Below are 12,151 nucleotides of genomic sequence, written 5' to 3'. Positions count from 1 at the left end.
GTATTGTTAATATTACTCAGCATAGAGTGTTAAGCAATCTTAGCAACTCAACTTTTTAATGGTATCTTTCACAGTGGTTTCTAGCTTTCTAACCTTTTGAAGCTGTTAAAATAAAGTCAAATAATGATACTGCTGTGGCTTAAGTGTATGCTAGGATCAATAAATTGTGGTTCTTGGAATAAATTGCAATTAAAGGGATAGCACTTGATTGCTTGACAGTAGGTAGTCTTTTTGGCCCAAATAAACTTGAGTATCAGTCTGATTCATAAGCTAATTAGTATGGACTTCACTTGCATTTCACTGGAAGATCATCAGATCGTATTGACTCCTGTCCACAACATGAGTGCGCACTTGATGTTGGCCTATGTCACTTATAGGTAACAAATCCTCTTCACTTGTTTACTTTGCTTATTCGAGATTATAGTAAGCATTTTTAATCAAATAGAATATAGAAGAAATTTAACATGTTTGTAAATAAGCACTCTAATAGCTCTAAAAACTTCAATACTATTGCCTGCCTTGTTAAATTTCTATACATTTAGGATAAAACAGGCCTTAATTCAGATATGATAAAGGCATCAACATTGTAAAGAACGATGATTGTTACTGAATCTTTGTAGCAGTAGAAAAATTTATATAACAACTAATTACACACTAGAAAACACAACAGGATAGATATTTCATGGCAAATTATTTGAATTAATCTGAAAATAAAGAGTCAAAGTATTGTCCTCAAATGTATAAATACACTTACTTAGAGTATATTATTTTATTATTCTTAATTTTCAGCACCTTCTATTCCATGTGGTGTTTTATATGTAATAAATTCCAGCATATACCTGTATAACTATTGAATGAATATAAGCCATTCAGAGACTAAAGCAAACTAAGTTAAGCAATCCCTTGGACTGTAAATTCCATTAAGATAAATAATGTGCTTGTGTGTTTTCTTCCTCCATATATCTACTTACCAGCATATGTCCATCCACAGAGTAAATAAATGTTTTGAATGAACAAATTCAAAAGGTTGGATTTCTGAAAAGCGACAATGACTGTTTAAATATAAAGTATCTTCTCCATTTAAATAGCCTTACCGCCATACCTCTTGTTTGTTACACACTTTTTTTTTTTTTTTATACTTTAAGTTCTAGGGTACATGTGCACAACGTGCAGGTTTGATACCTAAGTATACATGTGCCATGTTGGTTTGCTGCACCCATCAATTCCTCATTTACATTAGGTATTTCTCCTAATGCTATCCCTCCCCCAGCCCCCGACCCCCTGACAGTCCCCATTGTGTGATGTTCCCCACCCTGTGTCCAAGTGATCTCCTTGTTCAGTTCCCACCTATGAGTGAGAACATGCGGTGTTTGGTTTTCTGTTCCTGTGTTAGTTTGCTGAGAATGATGGTTTCCAGCTTCATCCATGTCCCTGCAAAGGACATGAACTCATCCTTTTTTATGGCTGCATCATATTCCATGGTGTATATGTGCCACATTTTCTTAATCCAGTCTATCATTGATGGACATTTTGGTTGGTTCCAAGTCTTTGCTATTGTGAATAGTGCCACAATAAACATACATGTGCATGTGTCTTTACAGTAGCATGATTTATAATCCTTTGGGTATATACCCAATAATGGGATTGCTGGGTCAAATGGTATTACTTGTTCTAGGTCCTTGAGGAATCGCCACGCCACACTGTCTTCCACATGATTGAACTAATTTACAGTCCCACCAACAGTGAAAAAGTGTTTCTATTCCTCCACATCATCTCTAGCATCTGCTGTTTCCTGACTTTTTAGTGATTGCCATTCTAACTGGCGTAAGATGTTATCTCACTGTGGTTTTGATTTGCATTTCTCTGATGGCCAGTGATGATGAGCATTATTTTCATATGTCTGTTGGCTGCATAAATGTCTTCTTTTGAGAAGGGTCTGTTCATATCCTTTGCCCACTTTTTGATGGGGTTGTTTGTTTTTTTCTTGTACATTTGTTTGAGCTCCTCGTAGATTCTGGATATTAGCTCTTTGTCAGATGGGTGGATTGCAAACATTTTCTCCCATTCTGTAGGTTGCCTGTTCACTCTGATGGTAGTTTCTTTTGCTGTGCAGAAGCTCTTTAGTTTAATTAGATCCCATTTGTCTATTTTGGCTTTTGTTGCCATTGCTTTTGGTGTTTTAGATATGAAGTCCTTGCCCATGCCTATGTCCTGAATGGTATTACCTAGGTTTTCTTCTAGGGTTTTTATGGTTTTAGGTCTTACATTTAAGTCTTTAATCCATCTTGAATTAATTTTTGTATAAGGTGTAAGGAAGGGATCCAGTTTCAGCTTTCTACATATGGCTAGCCAGTTTTCCCAGCACCATTTATTAAATAGGGAATCCCTTCTCCATTTCTTGTTTTTGTCAGGTTTGTCAAAGATCAGATGGTTGTAGATGGGTGGTGTTATTTCTGAGGCCTCTGTTCTGTTCCATTGGTCTAGATGTCTGTTTTGGTACCAGCACCATGCTGTTTTGGTTACGGTAGCCTTGTAGTATAGTTTGAAGTCAGGTAGCGTAATGCCTCCAGCTTTGTTTCTTTTTGCTTAGGATTGTCTTGGCAATGCAGGCTCTTTTTTGGTTCCATACGAACTTTAAAGTAGTTTTTTTTCCAGTTCTGTGAGGAAAGTCATTGGTAGCTTGATGGGGATGGCATTGAATCTATAAATTACCTTGGGCAGTATGGTCATTTTCACGATATTGATTCTTCCTATCCATGAGCATGGAATGTTCCTCCATTTGTTTGTGTCCTCTTTTATTTCATTGAGCAGTGATTTGCAGTTTTCATTGGTCCTTCACATCCCTGGTAAGTTGGATTCCTAGGTATTTTATTCACTTTGTAGCAACTGTGAATGGGAGTTCACTCATGATTTGGTTCTCTGTTTGTCTGTTATTGGAGTTATACACTTTTTAAAAAAGCAAACCAAAATCAGAATCAAGTAAATAATTTTCTCATGCCATGCTTTCTCTGTTGTCTCATATTTACGTTATTCATTTTAGATGTTATTATAAATCTAAAATCATATCAATCTCCTATTATACTATAATAATGTAATTTTCTTTCTGAGCATTACATCCTCTGTCCCCTGTCATAGAATGGAAACTTGGTGAAGACTAAGGCTAAAAAAGACTTATCTTTTTGGTATGCTGATGAATTCCAATCACCCACCATTGCATCTGATTTATTGCAAGTGGTCAATAAATATTTACTGGGCAAATTCAAAATTATCAAAATTCAAAATAATCAAAATTATAAATTTTAAATAATATTTCAGACAACCTCAATTTACACATGGAAATATATTTTCATAAATTTATAGTGAACTTTTCTTCTTTTTTTAAATTTTGTTATTATACTTTCAGTTCTGGGATATATGGCAGGTTTGTTACATAGGTATACACGTGCCATTGTGGTTTGCCGCACCCATCAACCTGTCATCTACATTAGATATTTCTCCTAATCCTATCCCTCCCCTAGCCCCCCACTCCCCACATGCCCCAGTGTGTGATGTTCCTCTCCCTCTGCCCATTTGTTCTCGTTGTTCTACTCCCACTTATGAGTGAGAACATGCGGTGTTTGGTTTTCTGTTCTTATGTTAGTTTGCTGAGAATGATGGTTTCCAGCTTCATCCATGTCCCTGCAAAGGACATGAACTCATCATTTTTTATGGCTACACAGTATTCCATGGTGTATATGTGCCACATTTTCTTAATCCAGTCTATCATTGATGGACATTTTGGTTGGTTCCAAGTCTTTGCTATTGTGAACAGTGTCACAAAACACATATGTGTGCATATGTCTTTATAGTAGAATGATTTGTAATCCTTTGGGTATAATCCCAGTAATCAGATTGCTGAGTCAAATGGTATTTCTGGTTCTAGATCCTTGAACAATCGCCACGTCTTCCACATGCTTGAACTAATTTACACTCCCACCAACAGTGTAAAAGCATTCCTATTTCTCCATATCCTCTCCAGCATCTGTTGTTTCCTGACTTTTTAATGATCGCCATTCTAACTGGCGTAAGATGTTATCTCACTGTGGTTTTGATTTGCATTTCTCTGATGGCCAGTGATGATGGGCATTATTTTCATGTGTCTGTTGGCTGCATAAATGTCTTCTTTTGAGAAGGGTCTTTTCATGAGATGGTATCTCATTGTGGTTTTGATTTGCATTTCTCTAATAACCAATATCAATCATTTAACCTCTTTCATATATGACAACACAGAAAATATATGGAATTTAAGCAATTATATTGAAACACAATTTAAAACAGTACAACCAGTGATAGTATTTCAAATTAATAGGTTTCTGAGCTCAAAATGCTTAAGTAAATGTTTCCATGTAAAAATTAGTAGAAGTCTATGAAAAGAATTAGAAGCAAAACATATTCCCTAGCTCTTAATGTCATCCAGAACAAGAACCTGTGTTCCTTGAAAGCAAAATATATGTCTTATTGACCTTGTTATGTCCGGGAATGAACATGACAGCTGGTTCATCTTGAGGCTTCAATTCATGTTTTAAATGCCTTAATGAATGAATCAATCAACTAGGAGGTTCAGAATGTTTAGGAACTGAAAATTGATGCATAAAGTATGAGGAGGACAAAATAAAGACTGAAAAATTATATAAGAATATATGATACAGTAATTTAATAATTTAATATGAAAAAACTATTCATGTGCTATAGTTTCATAAGATTATGGTTTTATTCTAAACTGCAAGTGATATTAGAATTCCAGAAAATATAAAGTCTGTTTGCATAGGTAGATTTTTAAACATTCATGATGAGGTATTATCTTTTTCCATTCTAAGGTCAGTGACCTCAGATTCGAATTGTAGATAATATTTGACAGCATCTTTTTCCCATTCCTGTAAACTGATCTGGTAATGAGAGAGGATATCTTGTTTTCCTGTACTTGTGTTACATTTACTGAAGTGAATGGGTGGAAAAGTTTGCACAGGTGTGGGTCTGAAAGCAAGAGGTAATATAATTTCACAGAACATGTGATTTGTCATAGGCCTTACAGCAAGCGTCATAGCTCTGAGTAATCTTAGATCTATCCATCTGTCTAATTATCAATTTGTTAGAAATCTTGCAATAAAGAATTATAGTTTTATGAGCTTCATAATTATGATGTCATTACAATAAACCAAATGTTTAAATACTTTTATCTTTCAGGTGGCCACATGCCAGACCATTGAAAAAAAAATAAAAATTATCTTTTCTGTCCTTACTATAAGGCACACCTCCCCTCCTAACTCCCTGAAATTTCACTCTCATCAGCCCAGATCTCCACCACACACCCAGTTGTCTTTCTCTACTCTTCCTTTCTCATTCCTGTCTTTATACTTCATTGTCTGCCACTGTTTTTCAATGGGGCTAGCCCAGAACTAGCCCTGCCTCTATGAGCATATTTTGTTTTTCCTTCATCTATTTTTCCTCTCAAATTATTTCTTTGTAAATAAAATTTTTGTTGATGCATAATAGATGTACATAGTTTCAGGTATCTGTGATAATTTAATTCACTAGCATACTTTGTATGATCTGTAAAGATGGAATGTCCATCGTCTTAGCTATTTGTCTTTTTTTTTTTTTTTTTTTTTGAGATGGAGTTTTGCTCTTGTTGCCCAGGCTGGACTGCAATGGCGCAATCTTGGCTCACTGCAACCTCTGCCTCCTGGGTTCAAGCAATTCTCCTGCCTCAGCCTCCCAAGTAGCTGGGATTACAGGTGTCTGCCACTACACCTGGCTAAGTTTTACATTTTTAGTAGAGACAGGGTTTCTCCATGTTGGTCAGGCTAGTCTCGAATTCCCAACCTCAGGTGACCCCCCGCCTCGGCCTCCCAAAGTGCTGAGATTACAGGCATGAGCCACTGCACCCGGCCAGCTATTTGTCCTTATGCTGGAAACATTCTAATTATTATTTTATAGCTATTTTGAAATGTACAATAGGCTGTGAGCAGTGGCTCATGCCTGTAATCCCAGCACTTTGGGAGGCCGAGGCAGGAGGATTATCTGAGGTCAGGAGTTTGAGACCAGCCTGGCCAACATAGGGAAAACCTATCTCTACTAAAAATACAAAAATTAGCCCAGCGTGGAGCATGTGCCTAGAGTCCCTGCTACTCAGGAGGCTGAGGCAGGAAGAATTGCTTGAACCCAGGAGATGGTGGCTGCAGTGACCTGAGATCATGCCACTGCACTCCAGCCTGGGCAGCAGAGCAAGACTTCGTCTAAAAAAAAAAAAAAATGTACAATAGATTCTTGTGAACTATAGTCACACTATTGATCTATCAAGCACTAAATCTTATTTTATGTCGAACCCTATATTTGTACCCATTAATCAACTTCTCTTCTTCTCTCCTTCCCAGTTACCCTTACTGGCTTATGTAGGATTACTTTTTTTTAAGGCAATGTTAAGATTCGTCTGAGCTTCTAACTATAAACTCTAAAATATCCATTCACCTATGGCAATGATCTACTTTCTCAATATGAAATGTTGTTATCTAAGTTTCTAAGAGTGCTATTTAATTTTAGGTAAAATGAATGTTAGAAAACAGCATTTAGAGGGACAAAAACAACCAAAGTGATTTAAAACAGGGTTGACAAGCATATGCTGCAAGTGGTAAAACACTGCCCCTTATGTGGTGCACATCAACACTCAGTCAAAACTCCTTCCCTCTAAGCAAGGATGCAGCCTCTGAATTCTTCTAAGTAATATTCCTTTGGTCAGATAAAGCATAAAACTTGTCTTTTCTGTATTAAAAATGTACCTTTTAGTATATGCTATTGAAAAATGAAAAAAAGTTTACCTCTCCGGTTTGCATATAACATTTGTTACATTATTTCATTTTAAAAATCTTGTAAAGTTTTTCTAATAATGTGAGTAAAATGCTATCACGGAACTTAGATATATGTGTGAAAGGAAAATTAATCTTGGGAACTTAAACTCACTAAGCTAAAAGGAAAAGTCCAGCTGGGAACTTGGTCATGCAAGCCTGCCTGCTATTTTGGTCCCTAAATAAGATGGCTACAAAGATGAAAAGCTATATACCTCCCTAACATTTTGCCCACAAGTAGATTCCTTGTGGGCCCCAAGATTTTTACCTTCAAGCGTATATGTCAAAGTTCACCATGGCAATGTAATTGATCAACCTATCAATTATCTTTGCAGGTACAGGGGACATAGGACAGAACTCAGAGTCATCCCTCTGCCCACCTGAGACAAATGCGTATCTGATTGTTTCCTCTGCTTTATTGTCTATGTTATATTATATAAAAATGCAGATTCACTAAGCAGGACAAAGGCATTAATATTCTCCCCTACTGTAATCTCACATGATAACTGTGTATTTCTAAATATTCTCTCCTTTCCCCTTTAAATTTGAAGCCCTCAAAATCATCTTTGGGGAAAGTCATAGACCTGTCTCCAGTGGGGCAGGGGGTAGGGGGCATCCTTAACTTTGGCAGATAAACCTCCTAAAATGAGACCTGCCTGGATCATTTTCCTTGATTGACATATGCACACAAACACGCACACAAACACACATTCATACATATTTTCTAGCTGTAATTACAGCCCCTGCAGATCAATTATTCCAGTTAACATTGTGGCCTATGTTCCCATCTGTCATACCTAAATAAACAAGTTACTAAATACGAAATATGCACAGACACATACACAAAAATGCATATACATAAATCTCTCTATTTGATATACTGTGGATTTGTTTCCATGTCCCTCAGTATTTTTTTTAGAGGGTCATTTGAATAGGTCTTTAAGTTAAAATTAATTTTGACTGTGTGACTACATGAAAAAGTATGAAAAGGTCATTTTCATTTCATAATATCTGTTGAATTTAGGCTTAATTTAAAAATAATCATTAAAAATAAAAATAAATTTAAAAAATCACCTTTGGTAGGCTGAATAATTGCATCACAAAGAAGTCCACATGATAATTCTAAGTACCTGTGAATATCTTACGGGTGCATGCTACCATGCCCGGCTAATTTTTTGTATTTTTAATAGAGACGGGGTTTCACCATATTGGCCAGGTTGGTCTCGAACTCCTGACCTCAGGTGATCGGCCCACCTCGTCCCCCAAAGTGCTGGGATTACAGGCATGAGCCACTGTGCCCAGCCGGGATCCATTTTCTTTTAAATAATTAAGAGAGAAACAGCAATGCCTGTCAAGGCAGCTAGATTGGTCAAATTAGCTTGGAGGACAATATAAGTTCACAGACTAGAAATGTCTATGGGACACTATTGATTAGACAATACTTCACGAATTAATATAGACCCATTTCATTGGGTGTGCAGAGTATACATGTTTTTTTTCTTCTCAGCACCCTGGATTATATCTTAAGAAAGATGCAGCATAGAGGGCTTATCAGTTTTTAAATGTTTTAGGCATTAATTAGCAAAGACTCTCTTTTTGTTGTCAAAATATAGTCAAGGGAACTATAAGAAGAAACTTTAAAGACCAAGTCAATTTATCTTGTAAATAGTCATTCTAAACAATTCCGTTATCTAAATATTACTTTTATTTTACATGATATTTATTTGATATAATATACTTTAGGGTGGCTCACTTAATCTTTCCAGATTTCAATTTACTTATTATTAATAGTATACCATTATTTTATAAAATCAAAAAAAAATTGAGCATTTACTTTGTTTGAGTCTCTCTGCTAAGCTTTTTACATATATTTTGTCATTTAATCCTCATTACCATATACAAAACATATTGTCATTATTTCTATTTTACAGATGATGAAACAGAGGCACCGAAAGATAAGTAATTTTCTAAGATCAGGATATTGGTTAGTGGTCAAATGGGCCATCTGCCAAAACAGTCTACACTGTGTTACACTGTATGTAAAAAGATAATAAAGGCTTCTGCACAACCTCTCAAAACAATAATTAAGATTAAATTCATCCATGCATTCATTTCTACATTCCGTCATAAAGCTAATGGTCATCGTGCACTTAGAATGTGCTCACCAAATATTGAGCATGGTGGGATACAGCTATGAACCAAGAGACCGGTGTTTGGCCTTATGGAGTTTACAGGATAGGTGGAAAGACATCATAATTCCTTAGAGTCATAAAATGGTGACGATATAAAAAAAAAGTACAGTGAGCTATGATAATAGCAGAGAAGAGATGGGTGTAATACTGAAGAAAGGAGCCAAAGGTCAGTTTTAGGGAGATGGCATTTGAGCTAAGATACATAAAAGGAGGTTCACTAGGCAGATACCAAAAAGAGAAGTCACGATACATAAAGTCACTTTATAAAGTGTTAAAGAATTGTAAAATTTGAGGCATTAAGCATTAAAAGAGAGTTGTGACAAATGTGTTGAAGAAAAACACGCTTGCAAACTCAGTTGTAAATTTTTTTTAATCATCTACTATGGTGGATTATCTAAATTACTGTCGCCCTCCATTTATGTGGTTAATGAGTTGACTAAGTATTGAACATGCTTAAAATCGCTGAACACTGTCTTTTCCTGGCTACACGCATTGCCTATCATATGGTCGACACTAACCAATCTGTTTCTTTTACTGCCCAGTTACACTTTGATAGAGATTAAGAGTCACATACACAAATCTTCTTTGTAGAAAAGGGAATTGATTTGTTCAAATGGGACCTCTTATTCACCAGTAAGAAAATACATTGTATTGGAGTCATGAAGTGATTACTGACTGCTAAATAGCCACGTTGGATTCAATCATAGCTGGAACCCTTAGCTTTTAACTGTGGGAGACAGGATCAAAAGCTATAATTTATCCAAGAAATAATACCGGGCAAACAGAGGTTAGTACCTCTCATATTTTAATTCTAACTTTTTTTTTTTAATGACAGAGAGGGTTCCTAAAATCTTTTATCACATTTGCACTAGAAAAAAAATGTAAACTTTTTCTCTTTGTTTCTTAATTTCCTAAGCTTTTTGGGGAATGAGAATTTGAAAACGCAGGAAAATGTAGAGGCCTAGAACATAATAGACACATTCATTTCCCAAATGATGGTACTTTGATAGTGAAAGGGGATGGGTCACAAATGGAGATGGGCATAGATGTGTTAGCAAACCTCCTTAGGAAAATATTCCCTACAAAACAGACTGACTTTTGTGTCAGTATTAGCTATGTATGCCAATTAACTTTGGAGGCATTGACAGGTAAATCCTATTTCATTAAGCTTCATTTTGAGAACCACAAGTGGTGGAAAGAGAACTGAATAAAGTGGCTTCTTATTCACCAATCTCTGGACTCTGCTTGTAGTTCTAAAGCAAATCATATTTATCTCATTAACCTTTGGCAGGCAGTTCATTTTCACCTCATTTTTGAAACTAAATTGAGTTTTCTTCACTGGATTTTTAAGAAATCACTGTACTAAAATCAAAATACATAAAATTACTTTATCCTGTTTTAATATCAATGGATTATTTTAATTATACAAACACTCCTGCTGATCTGGGTCTTTTTCATCACTAGAAGTACTTGACTCAATATTGGTACATCACTTCAATTGGGCAGATTCTTATACTCGATCGAATGTTTTGACCATTCTCATTCCTATTCTTCTTCCATCCTCTCTAACACATTTTATTTGACTAAGGCTGAATTAACATGATTTATTGCTATTCAAGTAGAAATTTTACATCACCTTTGCAGACAGAGCAGTTGAGGTCCTGCATATGAAACACACAATTGTCTTACATGTAAGGTCAAAGTAATGAAATATAGATCAGAAGTAGAAATAGCTATATATGCATAAGCACGTTTATTTATAATTCCAAGAGCATAGGTAATTGAATGTATTTCTTCTTCAAGCATTTTGAGGTGTTGGATATAAGCCTTTCTTACAATCTATTACTATTTGATTATTCAATGATGAAGTGGTTATATTTCTATTGCTCTATATACTCACTATAATATTTAAATCTGTTGTCTAAATGATTAAAGGTAAGTACAGTCTGCAAAATAGGCTAAAATCTTTTCTATGCAGGATTTTGTCTAGAGAAATCCTCACTAACTCTCACCTCTCTGCCTCTCTTTAAGCATAATACTGATTCCTAAATGCTGCAATACCTTTAGGTGGCTTTTTTAATCATAAAATAAATATTAACTTATATTCAACAGTTTTTGGTTGAGTGAAATCCTCATGAAATTGATAAGCCACAGAGGGTATGTATGTGAGGCAAGGTATATATGGTAATTTGCCTTTTAACAAGTCCCTTAAAATTACCAGAAAATCAAATTTTCAAACAACTTACCAGCTAGTTTACCTGAATTCAAAATAGAATAATCTTCTTTAAAATAATCATCTCTATATACTCGGCTAACTCACAACTTTATATTTGAATTTATTTCTCCCTTAAAATTAGGATTTCGGAGGTGAAGTTGTGGTCATATTAACGGTGTTGAAGTAGTCCTAATGTTCTTACAAAAAACACATCCTCTGTGAAAAACTTACAATAATGGTCCTAGGATAAGAATGGAACCACTAAGGACAAAATCTAATGCTTTTCCTTTTCCTGGCATTTGACTATTTCAGAGCTTGTTTATTCCACTTCCTAATAGCACTTTTCAGTCACCAATATTAATTGAATACTTTGTTCACATCATTATAATAAGAACTATTTTAATTCTACTATATTCTGTTCTCAAGAATACAACATTTCTTACCACTCCTGCCAACCTCTGCATGGGAGAAGAGAGGATTTGGAGGAATAGAGAGGATGAGTAAAAATTTTCAGCAGAAGAATTATAAGTTTTTAATATAGAGTCTCTTAAAGACTGCAAATAAGATTAGAGAGTCAAAATAATCTTACACTGCTTAAAAATCAAGACTATCCCTCACAAAATGAGAGCAAGCACTTTAAAATGAATTTAAAGTTTTTAACAACCGTACGCCAGAATATAATTTAAACCCTATTCGTTACCTTTAAACTCATGTCCAAAAAAACAGGCTTTGGAATAATTTATTAGAAAATATGGCTTGGTAAATTTTTTTCCATGTTACATTGGAAAATTACCACAAAACACAACCAATAACTATTAAAATTAAATAAATCATTAGGACTCTCCAAAGGAATTCACCCATAA

At 35.2% G+C, this 12,151-nt stretch overlaps 1 protein-coding gene across 30 annotated transcripts in view; it reads right to left on the bottom strand.

The window, feature by feature from the left end:
* PTPRD (protein tyrosine phosphatase receptor type D) overlaps window positions 1–12,151 on the bottom strand; it is a 2,309,169-nt gene that overhangs the window by 2,040,277 nt on the left and 256,741 nt on the right. The window lies entirely within an intron of this gene.

Source organism: Pongo abelii, chromosome 13 (genome assembly GCF_028885655.2).
Source record: "Pongo abelii isolate AG06213 chromosome 13, NHGRI_mPonAbe1-v2.0_pri, whole genome shotgun sequence".
Taxonomy (NCBI): Eukaryota; Metazoa; Chordata; class Mammalia; order Primates; family Hominidae; genus Pongo; species Pongo abelii.
The sequence above is the reverse complement of the archived record's forward strand: the minus strand, read 5'-3'. Positions and strand labels throughout refer to the sequence as shown.